The sequence below is a fragment of the Ambystoma mexicanum genome, chromosome 13 (assembly GCF_040938575.1).
Source record: "Ambystoma mexicanum isolate Mex_15411 chromosome 13, UKY_AmexF1_1, whole genome shotgun sequence".
Taxonomy (NCBI): Eukaryota; Metazoa; Chordata; class Amphibia; order Caudata; family Ambystomatidae; genus Ambystoma; species Ambystoma mexicanum.
The window spans coordinates 806,386,480-806,411,539 of NC_090938.1; positions in this window are offsets into that span (position 1 = coordinate 806,386,480).

Below are 25,060 nucleotides of genomic sequence, written 5' to 3' on the forward strand. Positions count from 1 at the left end.
GTAACTCGTGAAATGTAGCAAGGTGTTTCTGTCGGTGGGCTTTCTGAAAAGTTCTGTTTTCAACCTATCTCCAGATCGATAAATAAGTAGATCGAGAAAGTTGATTGCTTGGTAATCCCACTCGATGGTGAACTTTATGTGGGTATTCTGTGTGTTCAGCCATTGATGAAAAGCCAGTAGTGATTCTCGATTGCCTTCCCAGATCAAGAGCACATCGTCAATGTAGCGGCGCCAAATTTTGATGTGTGATCTGTGAGGGTTGTTGTTATAAATGTTATCTTCCTCATACTGGGCCATGTAGAGGTTCGCGACGTCTGGTGCAAAGGTGGCCCCCATACTAACGCCTTTGATCTGTTGGTACATTTGTTGGCCGAATAGAAAAAAGTTTTCTCCCATGGTTATTCGGATACATTCTATAAGGAAGTTGGTGGGTATGGTGGTGGTGTCGGTTCTTCTTTCAAGGCAGGTCGCCAGTGCTTGTAGTCCTTCCAGTTGTGGGATGGAGGTGTATAGTGCCTCTACGTCCATGGTGACAAGGATGGAATCAGTGGTGAGATGTATGGCGTCCAGGATCTTAATGGTCTCAGTGCTGTCTTTTATGTAGGAAGCCATTTTTCCGATAAAAGGTTTCATTAAAAAATCTGTGTACAACGAAAGGGGTTCTAGAAGAGAGTCACAAGCAGAGACAATAGGTCTTCCTGGGGGTTTTGTTGCATGCTTATGGATTTTGGGTAGTATATAGAATGCTGGGATCCTGGGGTGCGTTTTGTTTAAGAACGCCCGTTCATCCTGACAAATCCATCCTTCGTCTTCGGCGTGTTTCGTTAGGTTGCCGATTTCCTCTTTTAGGCGAAATGTCGGGTCCGTGTTCAATTTCTTATATGCGGTCGTGTCACTGAGTAGACGTTGGCACTCTTTGTTGTAATCTCCGGTGTTCATGATCACAATACCTCCACCCTTGTCGGCTGGTTTTATGGTGATGGTAGTGTCTTGGTTGAGGTCCATTAGAGACTTTCTCTCGTCTCTGTTGAGGTTGTCTTGATAGAAGTTTTTTGTCGTGAGGCCGCTGGTGATGGTCTTCATCACGATTTTTTCGAACGTGTCGAATTCGCTCGGGATGGTGTGCGGAGGCGGAGTGAAGGTTGATTTGGGTTTGAAGCCTGTCATGTTATCTACTGGTCTCTCTGGTCCTCCGGTGGCGATGGTTTCGGAGTTTTGTTTCTCAGGTAGGTACACCTCAAAAAAGTATTTTAGTCTTAGAGTGCGGAAGAATTTCCTGAGTTCAACTTCTGTGTTAAAAGGGTCCGCCTTGGTGGCTGGGACAAAAGATAGACCTCTCTCCAGTAGAGTTTGTTCTGCTTTGACTAGGGTTCTACAAGAAAGATTGAAGATAGGGATGGTGGCTAAGGCTGGTTCGAGTACCACTGGCGCGTTCTCATGTATTGGCCCATTTGTTGTGGTCGTCTCCTCGGTCGGCCCCGTTGGCCCCCTCTCTGAAAAAAAGGATGTTGGGGTGGTGGTCCGGTGCTCTTGCTCCCTCCAGGTGGACTAGATGTGCTTCCGCTTGAGGAACCTGAGCTCCCAGAAAATTGCACCATGCGGTTGCGTCTATCGTAATGAGTTTTTTGTTGCTGTTGTAAGTCACTGTAGAACGTCTCTTTGAGGTAGGGATATGTTTTTTCCTCAGCGTAGTTAGTGAGGTCTTTCCTGAACTTCTGCACCTTGCGTTCCACCGTTAGTTGGTTAAATTTCACTACTTGTTCCTCCATTTTCTCCAATTTCTTCTTGGCGTCATTGATGGTTTTGTCTTCGGCGAATTTTTTCTCCAGAGTCGTTAGATCTTCTCCCTGTTTTTTACATTCCTCCTGTGCCGTGTCTATAATAAGAATGATCCAGTCACGGCTGCATTTATTGCCGACGCCGCTGAAGTTAGTTTTGAACTTGGGGTTGTCGGTGAACACCCGGGGAATATTTTTCACTTGTAATCCTTCGGGAATAATCCCGGCCTTAAGGTATTCCAGCATGAAGGTTCCGTGCATCTCTGTGCGTATCAGTTTCTTCCTTTTTTGGAGAATGGTGTCCAGTTCGTCTTTATTTGCACCTTGCGCGATAGGTCCATCTTCTGATCCTAAAGTGGACATCGTACACATCAGTTTCTGAAAATATTCGTCCGTGTAGGACACGATATTTACTTTGTCCATGTCGGTGGGTAGTAGGAGAAAAGACTAGGTTCTATTGTCTGCTCCTATTTGTGAGATAGCCCTACAACCGTGGGTTGTGCTAAATATGGTAGAAAATATAGGGCGCCTGGCGGAGTCCTGATTTACCCAGGTGGGTATATGTACAAAAAAAAGGAATAATCAGGATGAAGAAGATCCTACAAGTAAGCCAGTTGTGCCGTGCATGTATGTTTATTTTACATTGACACAGTCCTTTTTTAGTTCATTCAACAATTTATTTTACAGGTCTTTCGATAAGCACGAAAGTTTTTTGGCATCAAACGGACAAAAGTGATTGTGAACGGTGGTAACACGGGTTAAGTGTCAACCTCTGATGTATTGAGGTTAAAACTCCACACTGAAGTACATTCCCTGTATAGATGTGATAGAGAAAGAACTATCAAGCAGGGAAAGTATACCTGAGGCTTGAAAATGGCCCCAGGGTTAGTTCACACAAGGTGTACACAACAGATATTTACACAACATACACAAGGGGGAAGATACAGTTGTGTCACGGGGATCGACACAGGTGTGTTTCGGCCAAAACATGGCTTGATTGAAGCCGGTCTATATGCTGGCCTTCGTCAGGAAAGGCACCATTGGTGGTGCTGTCCGTTGATTCTGTGGGTTTAAGAGAGGCAGTGAGGATCTTCAAAAAGGGGTGATTTAATTAATTTAGGATAGTATTAAATACTGGCCAAATTTGGCCATGGTGTTACATCTCATGGTGCAACTGAGAAACGGCTTACCTGCTGCTCCGGTGGCAGTGGCAAGCTGGGAAATATCCTCACGTGGTTGAAGGATAGTGTGTGCGTGATTGCACTTAGGAATATGCCTGAGAGTGCTTCAGGCCGACAACTCTCGGGTTCCCGCTGACTGTGAAGGGCCACAGTGGGTCCCAGATCTGAGAGAAAGAGAATACAGGATCAGAATGCATGATCCTGGATAAGGATTCAGAGGAGTGGATTCGATGATGGTGAGAGAATCCTACTCGGGGTAGACTGCCCTCGAAAAGCATGGTGGTGGGCGAGTACGTGCCTATGAGGTGTAGACGTCTGACCAGTGGTTCAGGTGGTCTGTGATGAGTACATCTCAGTGAGCAGGGTGGCTCCCACAGGGGTAGAGTCGTTCCGGTGCAGCGGTGGTCCATGGGGGTGGAACTAGCCGCATGTCGAAATCCTGTGTGGCTATCGGGAGTGCGAGAGCGCGCATCGAGTAGCGCTGAGGTCTAGGCATGAAAATGACCGGTGAAAAGACTGAAATCGATGCAGTGAGACCGAGTTGGGAAAAACGGCACGAGGGGTGTGGAGGACTTAGAGTGCCTGAAGGTGCGCGCATGAAGTGGCGCTGAGGTGTAGTAGGGAGCACTATATTCAATGCAGTGAGATCGTGTTGGGATCTGGGGAGTGAGAAAAGGCACGTGGGAGGTGCGAAAATTCAGGTAATTAGGTGCCTGTATGTGGCGGTGTGGACACACCCTTTTCCACATTTTGCATTCAGTGCATCCCATTCAGCATTGCTTTAGCCTGCAAGCACCGTTTCTGGGACCACACCTCCCATGATGCTCCACCATTCGAGTAGTTCAATTATGCTCCACCTTCTTGACAACACGCGATTGGTTCAAACTCCTTCCTGTACCCATTGAGTACTTCCAATGCGCGTTTTTGATTGGCTGCCGCCTAGCTTGTAAAATGTATATTTACACAGCAGCCAGCATTCTCCTCACAGTTTCATTTCGAGCTGAGGACCCCGTATACAGAGGTACGCCGGACATACTGCGGTAAGCTAGCCAGGGAACAGCACCTTAGCTTTTTAATTGTTGACCAGAGCGCGCCCCTTTTTGACTTGGCTTGCCAGTCTGCACTTACTATACCCTGCTGCCGGGCTCCACTCATAACTAAAAGTAGGCATTTCAGGTGTCCACACCGCCACATACAGGCACCTAATTACCCAAATTTTCGCACCTCCCACGTGCCTTTTCTCACTCCCCAGATCCCAACACGATCTCACTGCATTGAATATAGTGCTCCCTACTACACCTCAGCGCCACTTCATGCGCGCACCTTCAGGCACTCTAAGTCCTCCACACCCCTCGTGCCGTTTTTCCCAACTCGGTCTCACTGCATCGATTTCAGTCTTTTCACCGGTCATTTTCCTGCCTAGACCTCAGCGCTACTCGATGCGCGCTCTCGCACTCCCGATAGCCACACAGGATTTCGACATGCGGCTAGTTCCACCCCCATGGACCACCGCTGCACCGGAACGACTCTACCCCCGTGGGAGCCACCCTGCTCACCGAGATGTACTCATCACAGACCACCTGAACCACTGGTCAGACGTCTACACCTCATAGGCACGTACTCGCCCACCACCATGCTCTTCGAGGGCAGTCTACCCCGAGTAGGATTCTCTCACCATCATCGAATCCACTCCTCTGAATCCTTATCCAGGATCATGCATTCTGATCCTGTATTCTCTTTCTCTCAGATCTGGGACCCACTGTGGCCCTTCACAGTCAGCGGGAACCCGAGAGATGTCGGCCTGAAGCACTCTCAGGCATATTCCTAAGTGCAATCACGCACACACTATCCTTCAACCACGTGAGGATATTTCCCAGCTTGCCACTGCCACCGGAGCAGCAGGTAAGCCGTTTCTCAGTTGCACCATGAGATGTAACACCATGGCCAAATTTGGCCAGTATTTAATACTATCCTAAATTAATTAAATCACCCCTTTTTGAAGATCCTCACTGCCTCTCTTAAACCCACAGAATCAACAGACAGCACCACCAATGGTGCCTTTCCTGACGAAGGCCAGCATATAGACCGGCTTCAATCAAGCCATGTTTTGGCCGAAACACACCTGTGTCGATCCCCGTGACACAACTGTATCTTCCCCCTTGTGTATGTTGTGTAAATATCTGTTGTGTACACCTTGTGTGAACTAACCCTGGGGCCATTTTCAAGCCTCAGGTATACTTTCCCTGCTTGATAGTTCTTTCTCTATCACATCTATACAGGGAATGTACTTCAGTGTGGAGTTTTAACCTCAATACATCAGAGGTTGACACTTAACCCGTGTTACCACCGTTCACAATCACTTTTGTCCGTTTGATGCCAAAAAACTTTCGTGCTTATCGAAAGACCTGTAAAATAAATTGTTGAATGAACTAAAAAAGGACTGTGTCAATGTAAAATAAACATACATGCACGGCACAACTGGCTTACTTGTAGGATCTTCTTCATCCTGATTATTCCTTTTTTTTGTACATATACCCACCTGGGTAAATCAGGACTCCGCCAGGCGCCCTATATTTTCTACCATTGGTCGTTCAGCATATGGCATCTTCCCCCAGTCTCTAGGGTTATGGCCAATGACTCAAAGATCATGTCTTGGTCGCTCAGCATATGGCATCTTCCCCCAGTCTCTAGGGTTATGGCCAATGACAGATCATGTCTTGGGCGCTCAGCATATGGCATCTTCCTCCAGTCTCTAGGGTCATGGCCAATGACACAAAGATCATGTCTTGGTCGCTCAGCATATGGCATGTTCCCCCAGTCCCTAGGGTCATGGCCAATGACTGAAAGATCATGCTTTGGCCGCTCAGCATATTGCATCTTCCCCCAGTCTCTAGGGTTATGGCCAATGACAGATCATGTCTTGGTCGCTCAGCATATGGCATCTTCCCCCAGTCTCTAGGGTTATGGCCAATGACAGATCATGTCGTGGCCGCTCAGCATATGGCATCTTCTCTCAGTCTCTAGGGTTATGGCCAATGGCACATAGATCATGTCTTGGTCGCTCAGCATATGGCATCTTCCCCCAGTCTCTAGGGTCATGGCCAATGATTCAAAGATCATGTCTTGGTCGCTCAGCATATGGCATTTTCCCCCAGTCTCTAGGGTTATGGCCAATGACAGATCATGTCTTGGTCGCTCAGCATATGGCATCTTCCCTCAGTCTCAAGGGTTATGGCCAATGGCACATAGATCATGTCTTGGTCGCTCAGCATATATGGCATCTTCCCCCAGTCTCTAGGGTCATGGCCAATGATTCAAAGATCATATCTTGGTCGCTCAGCATATGGCATCTTCCCGCTGTCTCTAGGGTTATGGCCAATGACAGATCATGTCTTGGTCGCTCAGCATATGGCATCTTCCCTCAGTCTCTAGGGTTATGGCCAATGACTCAAAGATCATGTCTTGGTCGTCCAGCATATGGTATCTTCCCCCAGTCTCTATGGTTATGGCCAATGACACAAAGATCATGTCTTGACTGCTCAGCATATGGCATCTTCCCCCAACTCTAGGGTTATGGCCAATGACCCAAAGATCATGTCTTGGTCGTTCAGCATATGGCATCTTCCCCCAGTCTCTAGGGTTATGGCCAATGACTCAAAGATCATGTCTTGGTCGTTCAGCATATGGCATCTTCCCCCAGTCCCTAGGGTCAGGGCCAATGACTCAAAGATCATGTCTTGGTCGCTCAGCATATGGCATCTTCCCCCAGTCTCTAGGGTTATGGCCAATGGCACACAGATCATGTCTTGGTCGCTCACCATTTGGCATCTTCCCCCAGTCTCTAGGGTCATGGCCAATGATTCAAAGATCATGTCTTGGTCGCTCAGCATATGGAATCTTCCCCCAGTCTCTAGGGTTATGGCCAATGACTCAAAGATCATGTCTTGGGCTCAGCATATGGCATCTTCCCCCAGTCTCTAGGGTTATGACCAATGACACAAAGCTCAAGTCTTGGTCGCTCAGCATACGGCATCTTCTCCCAGTCTCTAGGGTTATGGCCAATGACTCAAAGATCATGTCTTGGTCGCTCAGCATATGGCATCTTCCCCCAGTCCCTAGGGTCATGGCCAAAGACTCAAAGATCATGTTTTGGTCGCTCAGCATATTGCATCTTCCCCCAGTCTCTAGGGTAATGGTTAATGGCAGATCATGTCTTGGTGGCTCAGCATATGGCATCTTCCCTCAGTCTCTAGGGTTATGGCCAATGACACATAGATCATGTCTTGGTCGCTCAGCATATGGCATATTCCCCCAGTCTCTAGGGTCATGGCCAATGATTCAAAGATCATGTCTAGGTCGCTCAGCATATGGCATCTTCCCCCAGTCTCTAGGGTTATGGCCAATGTCAGATCATCTCTTGGGCGCTCAGCATATAGCATCTTCCTCCAGTCTCTAGGGTCATGGCCAATGACACAAAGATCATGTCTTGGTCGCTCAGCATATGGCATCTTCCCCTAGTCTCTAGGGTTATGGCCAATGACTCAAAGATCATGTCTTGGTCGCTCAGCATATGGCATGTTCCCCCAGTCCCTAGGGTCATGGCCAATGACTCAAAGATCATGCTTTGGCCGCTCAGCATATTGCATCTTCCCCCAGTCTCTAGGGTTATGGCCAATGACAGATCATGTCTTGGCCGCTCAGCATATGGCATCTTCTCTCAGTCTCTAGGGTTATGGCCAATGGCACATAGATCATGTCCTGGTCGCTCAGCATATGGCATCTTCCCCCAGTCTCTAGGGTCATGGCCAATGGCACAAAGATCATGTCTTGGTTGCTCAGCATATGGCATCTTCCCGCAGTCTCTAGGGTTATGGCCAATGACAGATCATGTATTGGTCGCTCAGCATATGGCATCTTCCCGCAGTCTCTAGGGTTATGGCCAATGACAGATCATGTCTTGGTCGCTCAGCATATGGCATCTTCCCTCAGTCTCTAGGGTTATGGTCAATGGCACATAGATCATGTCTTGGTCGCTCAGCATATGGCATCTTCCCCCAGTCTCTAGGGTCATGGCCAATGATTCAAAGATCATGTCTTGGTCGCTCAGCATATGGTATCTTCCCGCAGTCTCTAGGGTTATGGCCAATGACAGATCATGTCTTGGTCGCTCAGCATATGGCATCTTCCCTCAGTCTCTAGGGTTATGGCCAATGACTCAAAGATCATGTCTTGGTCGCTCAGCATATGGCATCTTCCCCGAGCCTCTAGGGTTATGGCCAATGACTCAAAGATCATGTCTTGGTCGTCCAGCATATGGTATCTTCCCCCAGTCTCTACGGTTATGGCCAATGACACAAAGATCATGTCTTGACTGCTCAGCATATGGCATCTTCCCCCAACTCTAGGGTTATGGCCAATGACCCAAAGATCATGTCTTGGTCGTTCAGCATATGGCATCTTCCCCCAGTCTGTAGGGTTATGGCCAATGACTCAAAGATCATGTCTTGGTCGCTCAGCATATGGCATCTTCCCCCAGTCTCTAGGGTTATGGCCAATGACAGATCATGTCTTGGGCGCTCAGCATATGGCATCTTCCTCCAGTTTCTAGGGTCATGGCCAATGACACAAAGATCATGTCTTGGTCGCTCAGCATATGGCATGTTCCCCCAGTCCCTAGGGTCATGGCCAATGATTCAAAGATCATGTCTTGGTCGCTCAGCATATGGCATTTTCCCCCAGTCTCTAGGGTTATGGCCAATGACAGATCATGTCTTGGTCGCTCAGCATATGGCATCTTCCCTCAGTCTCTAGGGTTATGGCCAATGGCACATAGATCATGTCTTGGTCGCTCAGCATATATGGCATCTTCCCCCAGTCTCTAGGGTCATGGCCAATGATTCAAAGATCATATCTTGGTCGCTCAGCATATGGCATCTTCCCCCAGTCTCTAGGGTTATGGCCAATGACAGATCATGTCTTGGTCGCTCAGCATATGGCATCTTCCCTCAGTCTCTAGGGTTATGGCCAATGACTCAAAGATCATGTCTTGGTCGCTCAGCATATGGCATCTTCCCCCAGTCTCTAGGGTTATGGCCAATGACTCAAAGATCATGTCTTGGTCGTCCAGCATATGGTATCTTCCCCCAGTCTCTATGGTTATGGCCAATGACACAAAGATCATGTCTTGACTGCTCAGCATATGGCATCTTCCCCCAACTCTAGGGTTATGGCCAATGACCCAAAGATCATGTCTTGGTCGTTCAGCATATGGCATCTTCCCCCAGTCTCTAGGGTTATGGCCAATGACTCAAAGATCATGTCTTGGTCGTTCAGCATATGGCATCTTCCCCCAGTCCCTAGGGTCAGGGCCAATGACTCAAAGATGATGTCTTGGTCGCTCAGCATATGGCATCTTCCCCCAGTCTCTAGGGTTATTGCCAATGGCACACAGATCATGTCTTGGTCGCTCACCATTTGGCATCTTCCCACAGTCTCTAGGGTCATGGCCAATGATTCAAAGATCATGTCTTGGTCGCTCAGCATATGGAATCTTCCCCCAGTCTCTAGGGTTATGGCCAATGACTCAAAGATCATGTCTTGGGCTCAGCATATGGCATCTTCCCCCAGTCTCTAGGGTTATGACCAATGACACAAAGATCATGTCTTGGTCGCTCAGCATACGGCATCTTCTCCCAGTCTCTAGGGTTATGGCCAATGACTCAAATTTCATGTCTTGGTCGCTCAGCATATGGCATCTTCCCCCAGTCCCTAGGGTCATGGCCAAAGACTCAAAGATCATGTTTTGGTCGCTCAGCATATTGCATCTTCCCCCAGTCTCTAGGGTAATGGTCAATGGCAGATCATGTCTTGGTGGCTCAGCATATGGCATCTTCCCTCAGTCTCTAGGGTTATGGCCAATGACACATAGATCATGTCTTGGTCGCTCAGCATATGGCATATTCCCCCAGTCTCTAGGGTCATGGCCAATGATTCAAAGATCATGTCTAGGTCGCTCAGCATATGGCATCTTCCCCCAGTCTCTAGGGTTATGGCCAATGTCAGATCATGTCTTGGGCACTCAGCATATAGCATCTTCCTCCAGTCTCTAGGGTCATGGCCAATGACACAAAGATCATGTCTTGCTCGCTCAGCATATGGCATCTTCCCCTAGTCTCTAGGGTGATGGCCAATGACTCAAAGATCATGTCTTGGTCGCTCAGCATATGGCATGTTCCCCCAGTCCCTAGGGTCATGGCCAATGACTCAAAGATCATGCTTTGGCCGCTCAGCATATTGCATCTTCCCCCAGTCTCTAGGGTTATGGCCAATGACAGATCATGTCTTGGGCGCTCAGCATATGGCATCTTCCCCCAGTCTCTAAGGTTATGGCCAATGACAGATCATGTCTTGGCCGCTCAGCATATGGCATCTTCTCTCAGTCTCTAGGGTTATGGCCAATGTCACATAGATCATGTCTTGGTCGCTCAGCATATGGCATATTCCCCCAGTCTCTAGGGTCATGGCCAATGATTCAAAGATCATGTCTAGGTCGCTCAGCATATCGCATCTTCCCCCAGTCTCTAGGGTTATGGCCAATGTCAGATCATGTCTTGGGCGCTCAGCATATAGCATCTTCCTCCAGTCTCTAGGGTCATGGCCAATGACACAAAGATCATGTCTTGGTCGCTCAGCATATGGCATCTTCCCCTAGTCTCTAGGGTTATGGCCAATGACTCAAAGATCATGTCTTGGTCGCTCAGCATATGGCAAGTTCCCCCAGTCCCTAGGGTCATGGCCAATGACTCAAAGATCATGCTTTGGCCGCTCAGCATATTGCATCTTCCCCCAGTCTCTAGGGTTATGGCCAATGACAGATCATGTCTTGGGCGCTCAGCATATGGCATCTTCCCCCAGTCTCTAAGGTTATGGCCAATGACAGATCATGTCTTGGCCGCTCAGCATATGGCATCTTCTCTCAGTCTCTAGGGTTATGGCCAATGGCACATAGATCATGTCTTGGTCGCTCAGCATATGGCATCTTCCCCCAGTCTCTAGGGTCATGGCCAATGGCACAAAGATCATGTCTTGGTCGCTCAGCATTTGACATCTTCCCTCAGCCTCTAGGGTTATGGCCAATGACACATAGATCATGTCTAGGTCGCTCAGCATATGTCATCTTCCCCAGTCTCTAGGGTTATGGCCAATGACTCAAAGATCATGCCTTGACCGCCCAGCACATGTCATCTTCCCCCAGTCTCTAGGGTCATGGCCAATGACAGAAAGATCATGTTGTGGTCGCTCAGCATATGGCATCTTCCCTCAGTCTCTAGGGTTATGGCCAATTGGCACATAGATCATGTCTTGGTCGCTCAGAATATGGCATCTTCCCCCAGTCTCTAGGGTCATGGCCAATGACACAAAGATCATGTCTTGGTCAATCAGCATATGTCATCTTCCCCCAGTCTCTAGGGCCACGGCCAATCACTCAAATAATTATGTCTTGGCCACCCAGCATATGTCATCTTCCCCAGTCTCTAGGGTTATGGCCAATGACTCAAAGGTCATGTCTTGGCCACTCGGCAAATGTCATCTTCCCCCAGTCTGTAGGGTTATGGCCAATGGCACATAGATCATGTCTTGGTCGCTCAGAATATGGCATCTTCCCCCAGTCTCTAGGGTCATGGCCAATGACACAAAGATCATGTCTTGGTCAATCAGCATATGTCATCTTCCCCCAGTCTCTAGGGCCACGGCCAATCACTCAAATAATTATGTCTTGGCCACCCAGCATATGTCATCTTCCCCAGTCTCTAGGGTTATGGCCAATGACTCAAAGGTCATGTCTTGGCCACTCGGCATATGTCATCTTCCCCCAGTCTCTAGGGTTATGGCCAGTGACTCAAAGATCATGTCTTGGTCGCTCAGCATATGGCATCTTCCCCCAGTCCCTAGGGTCATGGCCAAAGACTCAAAGATCATGTTTTGGCCGCTCAGCATATTGCATCTTACCCCAGTCTCTAGGGTAATGGTCAATGGCAGATCATGTCTTGGTGGCTCAGTATATGGCATCTTCCCTCAGTCTCTAGGGTTATGGCCAATGGCACATAGATCATGTCTTGGTCGCTCAGCATATGGCATCTTCCCCCAGTCTCTAGGGTCATGGCCAATGATTCAAAGATCATGTCTTGGTCGCTCAGCATATGGCATCTTCCCCCAGTCTCTAGGGTTATGGCCAATGACAGATCATGTCTTGGGCGCTCAGCATATAGCATCTTCCTCCAGTCTCTAGGGTCATGGCCAATGACACAAAGATCATGTCTTGGTCGCTCAGCATATGGCATCTTCCCCTAGTCTCTAGGGTTATGGCCAATGAATCAAAGATAATGTTTTGGTCGCTCAGCATATGGCATGTTCCCCCAGTCTCTAGGGTCATGGCCAATGACTCAAAGATCATGCTTTGGCCGCTCAGCATATTGCATCTTCCCCCAGTCTCTAGGGTTATGGCCAATGACAGATCATGTATTGGTCGATCAGCATATGGCATCTTCCCCCAGTCTCTAGGGTTATGGCCAATGACAGATCATGTCTTGGCCGCTCAGCATATGGCATCTTCTCTTAGTCTCTAGGGTTATGGCCAATGACTCAAAGATCAAGTCTAGGTCGCTCAGCATATGGCATCTTCCCCCAGTCTCTAGGGTTATGGCCAATGACTCAAAGATCATGTCTTGGTCGCTCAGCATATGGCATCTTCCCCCAGTCTCTAGGGTCATGGCCAATGACACATAGATCATGTCTAGGTCGCTCAGCATATGGCATCTTCCCCCAGTCTCTAGGGTTATGGCCAATGACTCAAAGATCAAGTCTTGGCCACCCAGCATATGTCATCTTCCCCAGTCTCTAGAGTTATGGCCAATGACTCAAAGATCATGTCTTGGCCGCCCAGCATATGGCATCTTCTCTCAGTCTCTAGGGTTATGGCCAATGGCACATAGATCATGTCTTGGTCGCTCAGCATTTGACATCTTCCCTCAGTCTCTAGGGTTATGGCCAATGACACATAGATCATGTCTTGGCCGCCCAGCATATGTCATCTTCCCCAGTCTCTAGGGTTTTGGCCAATGACTCAAAGATCATGTCTTGGCCGCCCAGCATATAGCATCTTCCCCCAGTCTCTAGGGTCATGGCCAATGACATAAAGATCATGTTGTGGTCGCTCAGCATATGGCATCTTCCCTCAGTCTCTAGGGTTATGGCCAATGGCACATAGATCATGTCTTGGTCGCTCAGAATATGGCATCTTCCCCTAGTCTCTAGGGTCATGGCCAATGACACAAAGATCATGTCTTGGTCAATCAGCATATGTCATCTTTCCCCAGTCTCTAGGGCCACGGCCAATCACTCAAATAATTATGTCTTGGCCACCCAGCATATCTCATCTTCCCCAGTCTCTAGGGTTATGGCCAATGACTCAAAGATCATGTCTTGGCCGCTCAGCATATTTTTGTTTGTTTGTTTGTTTGTTTATTTATTTGATAATGCACACTAAGCCCTTGGGCAGCTGGGCGCAGCAATACAAGAATTCTCGAAGCTTAGTTACAGTGCCTGTCACAATTTGGTACATACATGTAATTACAGTGTGGAATACAATACATGATACAGTATAGTCAATTGTTACAATGTGGATACAGTAAGTGAGGTAGGGTAGTCATTTGCTATTCATGGAGCATTGGGGGGTGTACCGGATAAAAGAGCCTATGGTTACAACTATGAGAAAGAAGATAAGTGAGTCACAGGCGCTTTGACAGTAGTTGTCAGAGAGTGACGAAGTTATAGGTTGTTGGAACGAAGCCATTTGAGAGCATTGATTCTGAATCTGGCGTACGGTAAGGGGCGTCTAAGGTCAGTAGGGGGTGTGTTCCATGCTTGTGCAGCTTTAACTGGGAAGCTAGTTCCTCCAGCCATGGTAAGTTTGAATCTGGGAATGTCAAGCAGGAAGGTATTGGTAGATCTCAGTGGTCGGGAGGTGAGGTTCCTGGTGATTTTTTTATGATAGGTAGGGAGGTGCTAAAGTGTTGAGACATTTAGAGGTGAGGGATATAGTTTTGAGGAGGATTCTGTCTTTTATTTTTAGCCAATGGTTCTCTTTCCTGAATTTAGAGATGTGCTCTCTGTGAGGGATGTTCAAAGCTGCTCTTAGAGCGTTATTTTGCAATCTTTGGAGTTTGTCAGTGACATACTTGTTGGCTCCTGAGTACAGGGCGTTGCAGTAGTCTAGCCTGGACATGATAAGAGCATTAGCCAGGGTAATGCAACTGGCGTTGGACAGGAATGGTCTGGCAGCTCGGATTCATTTACAGGTGTAGGCGGTGGTGGAGGAGAGAGAGTTAACTTGCTTTTTTAGGTAAAGTGAGGAGTCCAGGTAGAATCCCAGAGTTTTTACCTCCGGCATAACCTTAATGATATTATTGTCAATGTTAAAAGATGTGTAGTTTGGGGTTTGTTTTTTTAAGTTAGAGTCAGATCCGAGGAGTAGGATCTCGGTTTTATCGTCATTCAGGCAGAGGCCATGGGTTGCCACCCATGCTTGAATGAGGATGTATATTTTATTCATCAGAGCCAGGTTCTCTTCATAGTTGCCCGAAAGGGGTATGAGGATCTGGGTGTCATCTGCATAATTAGTGTAGGTGACATCCAGTCTGTCCAACTTGTCAAATAGTGGCTTGGTGAAGATGTTATACATAGTGGGTGAAACGCAGGATCCCTGTGGGACTCCACATGTTATTTGGATGGGATCGGCACAAGAGGAGGTAGAGAAAACTCTCATAATCCGGTTGGCTAAGAAGGATTGAACCCAAGCAATGGCTTCTCCTGTGGAGTTGGCAGCAAGTCTTAGGTGACTGCATAAAACTGCGTGGTCCGTCAGGCCAAAGGCTGCTGACAAGTCCAGTAGTAGTAGCAGGGCGGTTTTGCCATTGTCCTTTAGCTCCTCAATTTTAGTCTTAAGGTCTAGCAGGGCTGTTTCAGTGCCATGGAGAGGGCGGAATCCTGATTGCCGTGAGCCTAGCAGATGATTCGTTTCTAGGTAGTCTTGAATTTGTAGATAAGCTACTCTGTCAATAATTTTGAGTAAGAAGTGTACAGTGGTAATGGGTCTATAGTTGGTAGGTATTGAAGGGTCGAGGGTTTGTTTTTTCAGTAGGGGGAGGACCCAGGTACCATGTTTGATTTAAAGGAGGAATTGATTAACTTTGAGATAAAAGGGGCTAAGTCTCTGGCCGCATCCTTTATTATTTGCGCTGGGCAGCTGTCACCCTTACAGTTGGAGGGTTTCAAGGAGAGAATGACCTTTTCGGTATCAATGATTGAGATTGTTTTAAAGCTAAATGGTGGAATAGTATTGTGTTCAGAGGGCAGTGGTAGTAGTTGGTCAGCGATGGGCAGAGTCTTTTTTTTGTTATTTTGTGTTGGAGGGAGGAGATTTTATTTGATAGGGCGTTCTGTATATTAGTACACCATATCTTATCCTTTGGGACAGTGTCAGCTGGATGTATTGGGGATTCCATTTCACGGAGGATGGAGAAGAGTTCCTTTGTATGTGATTGGGCCTTAGTGATTCTGTCATTGAATACGTTTTTTTTTGTGTTGATAATTTCTTTGTTATAGTGTTTAGATAGTTGGGCTAATTTAGCTTTATTGTTGTCGGTGGGCGAGTTGCGCCAGGAAGCTTGTAATGTTCTTTTCTGTTTTCTTAGTTCATTGAGTTGGGCGGTGAACCAGGCATTCAGGTGCGCTTCCTGCTTACTTTTTACGCAGTTTAGTGGGGGCAATGGTATCTAGTGCAGTGTCCACTAGGGTGTCTGGATCAGTGTTATTCTCTAGGCCATTAATGGCGGGGAGGAGGAGTGGCATGAGTTTTTCAGCAGAGATATCTTTTTTACTTCTGGTAGGTAGGGGGGTATCATGCTGATAGTTTTAGGGGTGAGGAGATCAAGTGAGGCGGTAAAATTGATTAAATAGTGGTCTGTCCAGGGTTGAGGGACAATGTTGGTAATGGTAATGTTACAATTAAGTTCAGATACCCAGTCAAGGGTTCTGCCCTTAATGTGGGTAGGTGAAAGGATTTTTTGGGTAAGCCCGTGGTCGATGAGTAAGGCTGTTATTGAGTGGGCATGCTTGTTGTCTGGGTCATTAAAGCCGATGTTAAAGTCGCCCATCAGTAGGGTTTGGGAATTAATTTGCGTATTGTTTGCTATGAGGCTGGTGAGGTCCTCTTCGAAGGTTTCTAATGGTCCTGGAGGTCTATAAATCAGTTGGATGGTCAATGTGCGGTTATTGGAAAGCTGCAATTTGGCTGTGAGTATTTCAAAAGATGAGCAGGGAGGTGCGTTGGCCAGTCTGATAGGTAGGGTATTTTTAGAGATAATGGCTAGGCCACCACCTTTAGTTTTTGGTCTATCTACTCTGAGTATATGGTAACTGTCAGGTACAGCTAACTTCAGAGTAGGACCTGCCGCCTCATGGAGCCAAGTCTCTGTGATGGCAAGTAGGTCCAAACTGCCATTACTTAGAATATCAGAAATTTCAGGGGCATGGGCTACCATGGATGTGGCGTTGATGAGAGACCCAGTTAGTGTCAAGGAGCTTTTAGGGGTAGGGTTCTGTAGGGGTTTAATTAAGTGCATGGCATCTTCCCCCCGTCTCTAGGGTCATGGGCAATGACACAAAGATCATGTCTTGGCCGCTCAGCATATGGCATCTTCCCCCAGTCTCTAGGGTTATGTCCAATGACACAATGTTAATGTCTTGGCCGTTCAGCATATATCATCTTCCCCCAGTCTCTAGGGTCATGGCCAATGACTTATAAATCATGTCTTAGCCGTTCGGCCTATGGAATCTTCCCCCAGTCTCTAGCGTCATGGCCAATGACACAAAGATCATGTGTTGGTCGATCAGCATATGTCATCTTCCCCTAGTCTCTAGGGTCATGGCCAATGACTCAAATATCATGTCTTGGCCGCTCAGCATATGGCATCTTCCCCCAGTCTCTAGGGTCATGGCCAATGATTCAAAGATCATGTCTTGGTCGCTCAGCATATGGCATTTTCCCCCAGTCTCTAGGGTTATGGCCAATGACAGATCATGTCTTGGTCGCTCAGCATATGGCATCTTCCCTCAGTCTCTAGGGTTATGGCCAATGGCACATAGATCATGTCTTGGTCGCTCAGCATATATGGCATCTTCCCCCAGTCTCTAGGGTCATGGCCAATGATTCAAAGATCATATCTTGGTCGCTCAGCATATGGCATCTTCCCGCAGTCTCTAGGGTTATGGCCAATGACAGATCATGTCTTGGTCGCTCAGCATATGGCATCTTCCCTCAGTCTCTAGGGTTATGGCCAATGACTCAAAGATCATGTCTTGGTCGTCCAGCATATGGTATCTTCCCCCAGTCTCTATGGTTATGGCCAATGACACAAAGATCATGTCTTGACTGCTCAGCATATGGCATCTTCCCCCAACTCTAGGGTTATGGCCAATGACCCAAAGATCATGTCTTGGTCGTTCAGCATATGGCATCTTCCCCCAGTCTCTAGGGTTATGGCCAATGACTCAAAGATCATGTCTTGGTCGTTCAGCATATGGCATCTTCCCCCAGTCCCTAGGGTCAGGGCCAATGACTCAAAGATCATGTCTTGGTCGCTCAGCATATGGCATCTTCCCCCAGTCTCTAGGGTTATGGCCAATGGCACACAGATCATGTCTTGGTCGCTCACCATTTGGCATCTTCCCCCAGTCTCTAGGGTCATGGCCAATGATTCAAAGATCATGTCTTGGTCGCTCAGCATATGGAATCTTCCCCCAGTCTCTAGGGTTATGGCCAATGACTCAAAGATCATGTCTTGGGCTCAGCATATGGCATCTTCCCCCAGTCTCTAGGGTTATGACCAATGACACAAAGCTCAAGTCTTGGTCGCTCAGCATGCGGCATCTTCTCCCAGTCTCTAGGGTTATGGCCAATGACTCAAAGATCATGTCTTGGTCGCTCAGCATATGGCATCTTCCCCCAGTCCCTAGGGTCATGGCCAAAGACTCAAAGATCATGTTTTGGTCGCTCAGCATATTGCATCTTCCCCCAGTCTCTAGGGTAATGGTTAATGGCAGATCATGTCTTGGTGGCTCAGCATATGGCATCTTCCCTCAGTCTCTAGGGTTATGGCCAATGACACATAGATCATGTCTTGGTCGCTCAGCATATGGCATATTCCCCCAGTCTCTAGGGTCATGGCCAATGATTCAAAGATCATGTCTAGGTCGCTCAGCATATGGCATCTTCCCCCAGTCTCTAGGGTTATGGCCAATGTCAGATCATCTCTTGGGCGCTCAGCATATAGCATCTTCCTCCAGTCTCTAGGGTCATGGCCAATGACACAAAGATCATGTCTTGGTCGCTCAGCATATGGCATCTTCCCCTAGTCTCTAGGGTTATGGCCAATGACTCAAAGATCATGTGTTGGTCGATCAGCATATGTCATCTTCCCCTAGTCTCTAGGGTCATGGCCAATGACTCAAATATCATGTCTTGGCCGCTCAGCATATGGCATCTTCCCCCAGTCTCTAGGGTCATGGCCAATGATTCAAAGATCATGTCTTGGTCGCTCAGCATATGGCATTTTCCCCCAGTCTCTAGGGTTATGGCCAATGACAGATCATGTCTTGGTCGCTCAGCATATGGCATCTTCCCTCAGTCTCTAGGGTTATGGCCAATGGCACATAGATCATGTCTTGGTCGCTCAGCATATATGGCATCTTCCCCCAGTCTCTAGGGTCATGGCCAATGATTCAAAGATCATATCTTGGTCGCTCAGCATATGGCATCTTCCCGCAGTCTCTAGGGTTATGGCCAATGACAGATCATGTCTTGGTCGCTCAGCATATGGCATCTTCCCTCAGTCTCTAGGGTTATGGCCAATGACTCAAAGATCATGTCTTGGTCGTCCAGCATATGGTATCTTCCCCCAGTCTCTATGGTTATGGCCAATGACACAAAGATCATGTCTTGACTGCTCAGCATATGGCATCTTCCCCCAACTCTAGGGTTATGGCCAATGACCCAAAGATCATGTCTTGGTCGTTCAGCATATGGCATCTTCCCCCAGTCTCTAGGGTTATGGCCAATGACTCAAAGATCATGTCTTGGTCGTTCAGCATATGGCATCTTCCCCCAGTCCCTAGGGTCAGGGCCAATGACTCAAAGATCATGTCTTGGTCGCTCAGCATATGGCATCTTCCCCCAGTCTCTAGGGTTATGGCCAATGGCACACAGATCATGTCTTGGTCGCTCACCATTTGGCATCTTCCCCCAGTCTCTAGGGTCATGGCCAATGATTCAAAGATCATGTCTTGGTCGCTCAGCATATGGAATCTTCCCCCAGTCTCTAGGGTTATGGCCAATGACTCAAAGATCATGTCTTGGGCTCAGCATATGGCATCTTCCCCCAGTCTCTAGGGTTATGACCAATGACACAAAGCTCAAGTCTTGGTCGCTCAGCATACGGCATCTTCTCCCAGTCTCTAGGGTTATGGCCAATGACTCAAAGATCATGTCTTGGTCGCTCAGCATATGGCATCTTCCCCCAGTCCCTAGGGTCATGGCCAAAGACTCAAAGATCATGTTTTGGTCGCTCAGCATATTGCATCTTCCCCCACTCTCTAGGGTAATGGTTAATGGCAGATCATGTCTTGGTGGCTCAGCATATGGCATCTTCCCTCAGTCTCTAGGGTTATGGCCAATGACACATAGATCATGTCTTGGTCGCTCAGCATATGGCATATTCCCCCAGTCTCTAGGGTCATGGCCAATGATTCAAAGATCATGTCTAGGTCGCTCAGCATATGGCATCTTCCCCCAGTCTCTAGGGTTATGGCCAATGTCAGATCATCTCTTGGGCGCTCAGCATATAGCATCTTCCTCCAGTCTCTAGGGTCATGGCCAATGACACAAAGATCATGTCTTGGTCGCTCAGCATATGGCATCTTCCCCTAGTCTCTAGGGTTATGGCCAATGACTCAAAGATCATGTCTTGGTCGCTCAGCATATGGCATGTTCCCCCAGTCCCTAGGGTCATGGCCAATGACTCAAAGATCATGCTTTGGCCGCTCAGCATATTGCATCTTCCCCCAGTCTCTAGGGTTATGGCCAATGACAGATCATGTCTTGGCCGCTCAGCATATGGCATCTTCTCTCAGTCTCTAGGGTTATGGCCAATGGCACATAGATCATGTCCTGGTCGCTCAGCATATGGCATCTTCCCCCAGTCTCTAGGGTCATGGCCAATGGCACAAAGATCATGTCTTGGTTGCTCAGCATATGGCATCTTCCCGCAGTCTCTAGGGTTATGGCCAATGACAGATCATGTATTGGTCGCTCAGCATATGGCATCTTCCCGCAGTCTCTAGGGTTATGGCCAATGACAGATCATGTCTTGGTCGCTCAGCATATGGCATCTTCCCTCAGTCTCTAGGGTTATGGTCAATGGCACATAGATCATGTCTTGGTCGCTCAGCATATGGCATCTTCCCCCAGTCTCTAGGGTCATGGCCAATGATTCAAAGATCATGTCTTGGTCGCTCAGCATATGGTATCTTCCCGCAGTCTCTAGGGTTATGGCCAATGACAGATCATGTCTTGGTCGCTCAGCATATGGCATCTTCCCTCAGTCTCTAGGGTTATGGCCAATGACTCAAAGATCATGTCTTGGTCGCTCAGCATATGGCATCTTCCCCGAGCCTCTAGGGTTATGGCCAATGACTCAAAGATCATGTCTTGGTCGTCCAGCATATGGTATCTTCCCCCAGTCTCTACGGTTATGGCCAATGACACAAAGATCATGTCTTGACTGCTCAGCATATGGCATCTTCCCCCAACTCTAGGGTTATGGCCAATGACCCAAAGATCATGTCTTGGTCGTTCAGCATATGGCATCTTCCCCCAGTCTCTAGGGTTATGGCCAATGACTCAAAGATCATGTCTTGGTCGCTCAGCATATGGCATCTTCCCCCAGTCTCTAGGGTTATGGCCAATGACAGATCATGTCTTGGGCGCTCAGCATATGGCATCTTCCTCCAGTTTCTAGGGTCATGGCCAATGACACAAAGATCATGTCTTGGTCGCTCAGCATATGGCATGTTCCCCCAGTCCCTAGGGTCATGGCCAATGATTCAAAGATCATGTCTTGGTCGCTCAGCATATGGCATTTTCCCCCAGTCTCTAGGGTTATGGCCAATGACAGATCATGTCTTGGTCGCTCAGCATATGGCATCTTCCCTCAGTCTCTAGGGTTATGGCCAATGGCACATAGATCATGTCTTGGTCGCTCAGCATATATGGCATCTTCCCCCAGTCTCTAGGGTCATGGCCAATGGTTCAAAGATCATATCTTGGTCGCTCAGCATATGGCATCTTCCCGCAGTCTCTAGGGTTATGGCCAATGACAGATCATGTCTTGGTCGCTCAGCATATGGCATCTTCCCTCAGTCTCTAGGGTTATGGCCAATGACTCAAAGATCATGTCTTGGTCGCTCAGCATATGGCATCTTCCCCCAGTCTCTAGGGTTATGGCCAATGACTCAAAGATCATGTCTTGGTCGTCCAGCATATGGTATCTTCCCCCAGTCTCTATGGTTATGGCCAATGACACAAAGATCATGTCTTGACTGCTCAGCATATGGCATCTTCCCCCAACTCTAGGGTTATGGCCAATGACCCAAAGATCATGTCTTGGTCGTTCAGCATATGGCATCTTCCCCCAGTCTCTAGGGTTATGGCCAATGACTCAAAGATCATGTCTTGGTCGTTCAGCATATGGCATCTTCCCCCAGTCCCTAGGGTCAGGGCCAATGACTCAAAGATGATGTCTTGGTCGCTCAGCATATGGCATCTTCCCCCAGTCTCTAGGGTTATTGCCAATGGCACACAGATCATGTCTTGGTCGCTCACCATTTGGCATCTTCCCACAGTCTCTAGGGTCATGGCCAATGATTCAAAGATCATGTCTTGGTCGCTCAGCATATGGAATCTTCCCCCAGTCTCTAGGGTTATGGCCAATGACTCAAAGATCATGTCTTGGGCTCAGCATATGGCATCTTCCCCCAGTCTCTAGGGTTATGACCAATGACACAAAGATCATGTCTTGGTCGCTCAGCATACGGCATCTTCTCCCAGTCTCTAGGGTTATGGCCAATGACTCAAAGATCATGTCTTGGTTGCTCAGCATATGGCATCTTCCCCCAGTCCCTAGGGTCATGGCCAAAGACTCAAAGATCATGTTTTGGTCGCTCAGCATATTGCATCTTCCCCCAGTCTCTAGGGTAATGGTCAATGGCAGATCATGTCTTGGTGGCTCAGCATATGGCATCTTCCCTCAGTCTCTAGGGTTATGGCCAATGACACATAGATCATGTCTTGGTCGCTCAGCATATGGCATATTCCCCCAGTCTCTAGGGTCATGGCCAATGATTCAAAGATCATGTCTAGGTCGCTCAGCATATGGCATCTTCCCCCCGTCTCTAGGGTTATGGCCAATGTCAGATCATGTCTTGGGCGCTCAGCATATAGCATCTTCCTCCAGTCTCTAGGGTCATGGCCAATGACACAAAGATCATGTCTTGGTCGCTCAGCATATGGCATCTTCCCCTAGTCTCTAGGGTGATGGCCAATGACTCAAAGATCATGTCTTGGTCGCTCAGCATATGGCATGTTCCCCCAGTCCCTAGGGTCATGGCCAATGACTCAAAGATCATGCTTTGGCCGCTCAGCATATTGCATCTTCCCCCAGTCTCTAGGGTTATGGCCAATGACAGATCATGTCTTGGGCGCTCAGCATATGGCATCTTCCCCCAGTCTCTAAGGTTATGGCCAATGACAGATCATGTCTTGGCCGCTCAGCATATGGCATCTTCTCTCAGTCTCTAGGGTTATGGCCAATGACACATAGATCATGTCTTGGTCGCTCAGCATATGGCATATTCCCCCAGTCTCTAGGGTCATGGCCAATGATTCAAAGATCATGTCTAGGTCGCTCAGCATATCGCATCTTCCCCCAGTCTCTAGGGTTATGGCCAATGTCAGATCATGTCTTGGGCGCTCAGCATATAGCATCTTCCTCCAGTCTCTAGGGTCATGGCCAATGACACAAAGATCATGTCTTGGTCGCTCAGCATATGGCATCTTCCCCTAGTCTCTAGGGTTATGGCCAATGACTCAAAGATCATGTCTTGGTCGCTCAGCATATGGCAAGTTCCCCCAGTCCCTAGGGTCATGGCCAATGACTCAAAGATCATGCTTTGGCCGCTCAGCATATTGCATCTTCCCCCAGTCTCTAGGGTTATGGCCAATGACAGATCATGTCTTGGGCGCTCAGCATATGGCATCTTCCCCCAGTCTCTAAGGTTATGGCCAATGACAGATCATGTCTTGGCCGCTCAGCATATGGCATCTTCTCTCAGTCTCTAGGGTTATGGCCAATGGCACATAGATCATGTCTTGGTCGCTCAGCATATGGCATCTTCCCCCAGTCTCTAGGGTCATGGCCAATGGCACAAAGATCATGTCTTGGTCGCTCAGCATTTGACATCTTCCCTCAGTCTCTAGGGTTATGGCCAATGACACATAGATCATGTCTAGGTCGCTCAGCATATGTCATCTTCCCCAGTCTCTAGGGTTATGGCCAATGACTCAAAGATCATGCCTTGACCGCCCAGCACATGTCATCTTCCCCCAGTCTCTAGGGTCATGGCCAATGACAGAAAGATCATGTTGTGGTCGCTCAGCATATGGCATCTTCCCTCAGTCTCTAGGGTTATGGCCAATTGGCACATAGATCATGTCTTGGTCGCTCAGAATATGGCATCTTCCCCCAGTCTCTAGGGTCATGGCCAATGACACAAAGATCATGTCTTGGTCAATCAGCATATGTCATCTTCCCCCAGTCTCTAGGGCCACGGCCAATCACTCAAATAATTATGTCTTGGCCACCCAGCATATGTCATCTTCCCCAGTCTCTAGGGTTATGGCCAATGACTCAAAGGTCATGTCTTGGCCACTCGGCAAATGTCATCTTCCCCCAGTCTCTAGGGTTATGGCCAATGGCACATAGATCATGTCTTGGTCGCTCAGAATATGGCATCTTCCCCCAGTCTCTAGGGTCATGGCCAATGACACAAAGATCATGTCTTGGTCAATCAGCATATGTCATCTGCCCCCAGTCTCTAGGGCCACGGCCAATCACTCAAATAATTATGTCTTGGCCACCCAGCATATGTCATCTTCCCCAGTCTCTAGGGTTATGGCCAATGACTCAAAGGTCATGTCTTGGCCACTCGGCTTATGTCATCTTCCCCCAGTCTCTAGGGTTATGGCCAGTGACTCAAAGATCATGTCTTGGTCGCTCAGCATATGGCATCTTCCCCCAGTCCCTAGGGTCATGGCCAAAGACTCAAAGATCATGTTTTGGCCGCTCAGCATATTGCATCTTACCCCAGTCTCTAGGGTAATGGTCAATGGCAGATCATGTCTTGGTGGCTCAGTATATGGCATCTTCCCTCAGTCTCTAGGGTTATGGCCAATGGCACATAGATCATGTCTTGGTCGCTCAGCATATGGCAACTTCCCCCAGTCTCTAGGGTCATGGCCAATGATTCAAAGATCATGTCTTGGTCGCTCAGCATATGGCATCTTCCCCCAGTCTCTAGGGTTATGGCCAATGACAGATCATGTCTTGGGCGCTCAGCATATAGCATCTTCCTCCAGTCTCTAGGGTCATGGCCAATAACACAAAGATCATGTCTTGGTCGCTCAGCATATGGCATCTTCCCCTAGTCTCTAGGGTTATGGCCAATGAATCAAAGATAATGTTTTGGTCGCTCAGCATATGGCATGTTCCCCCAGTCTCTAGGGTCATGGCCAATGACTCAAAGATCATGCTTTGGCCGCTCAGCATATTGCATCTTCCCCCAGTCTCTAGGGTTATGGCCAATGACAGATCATGTATTGGTCGATCAGCATATGGCATCTTCCCCCAGTCTCTAGGGTTATGGCCAATG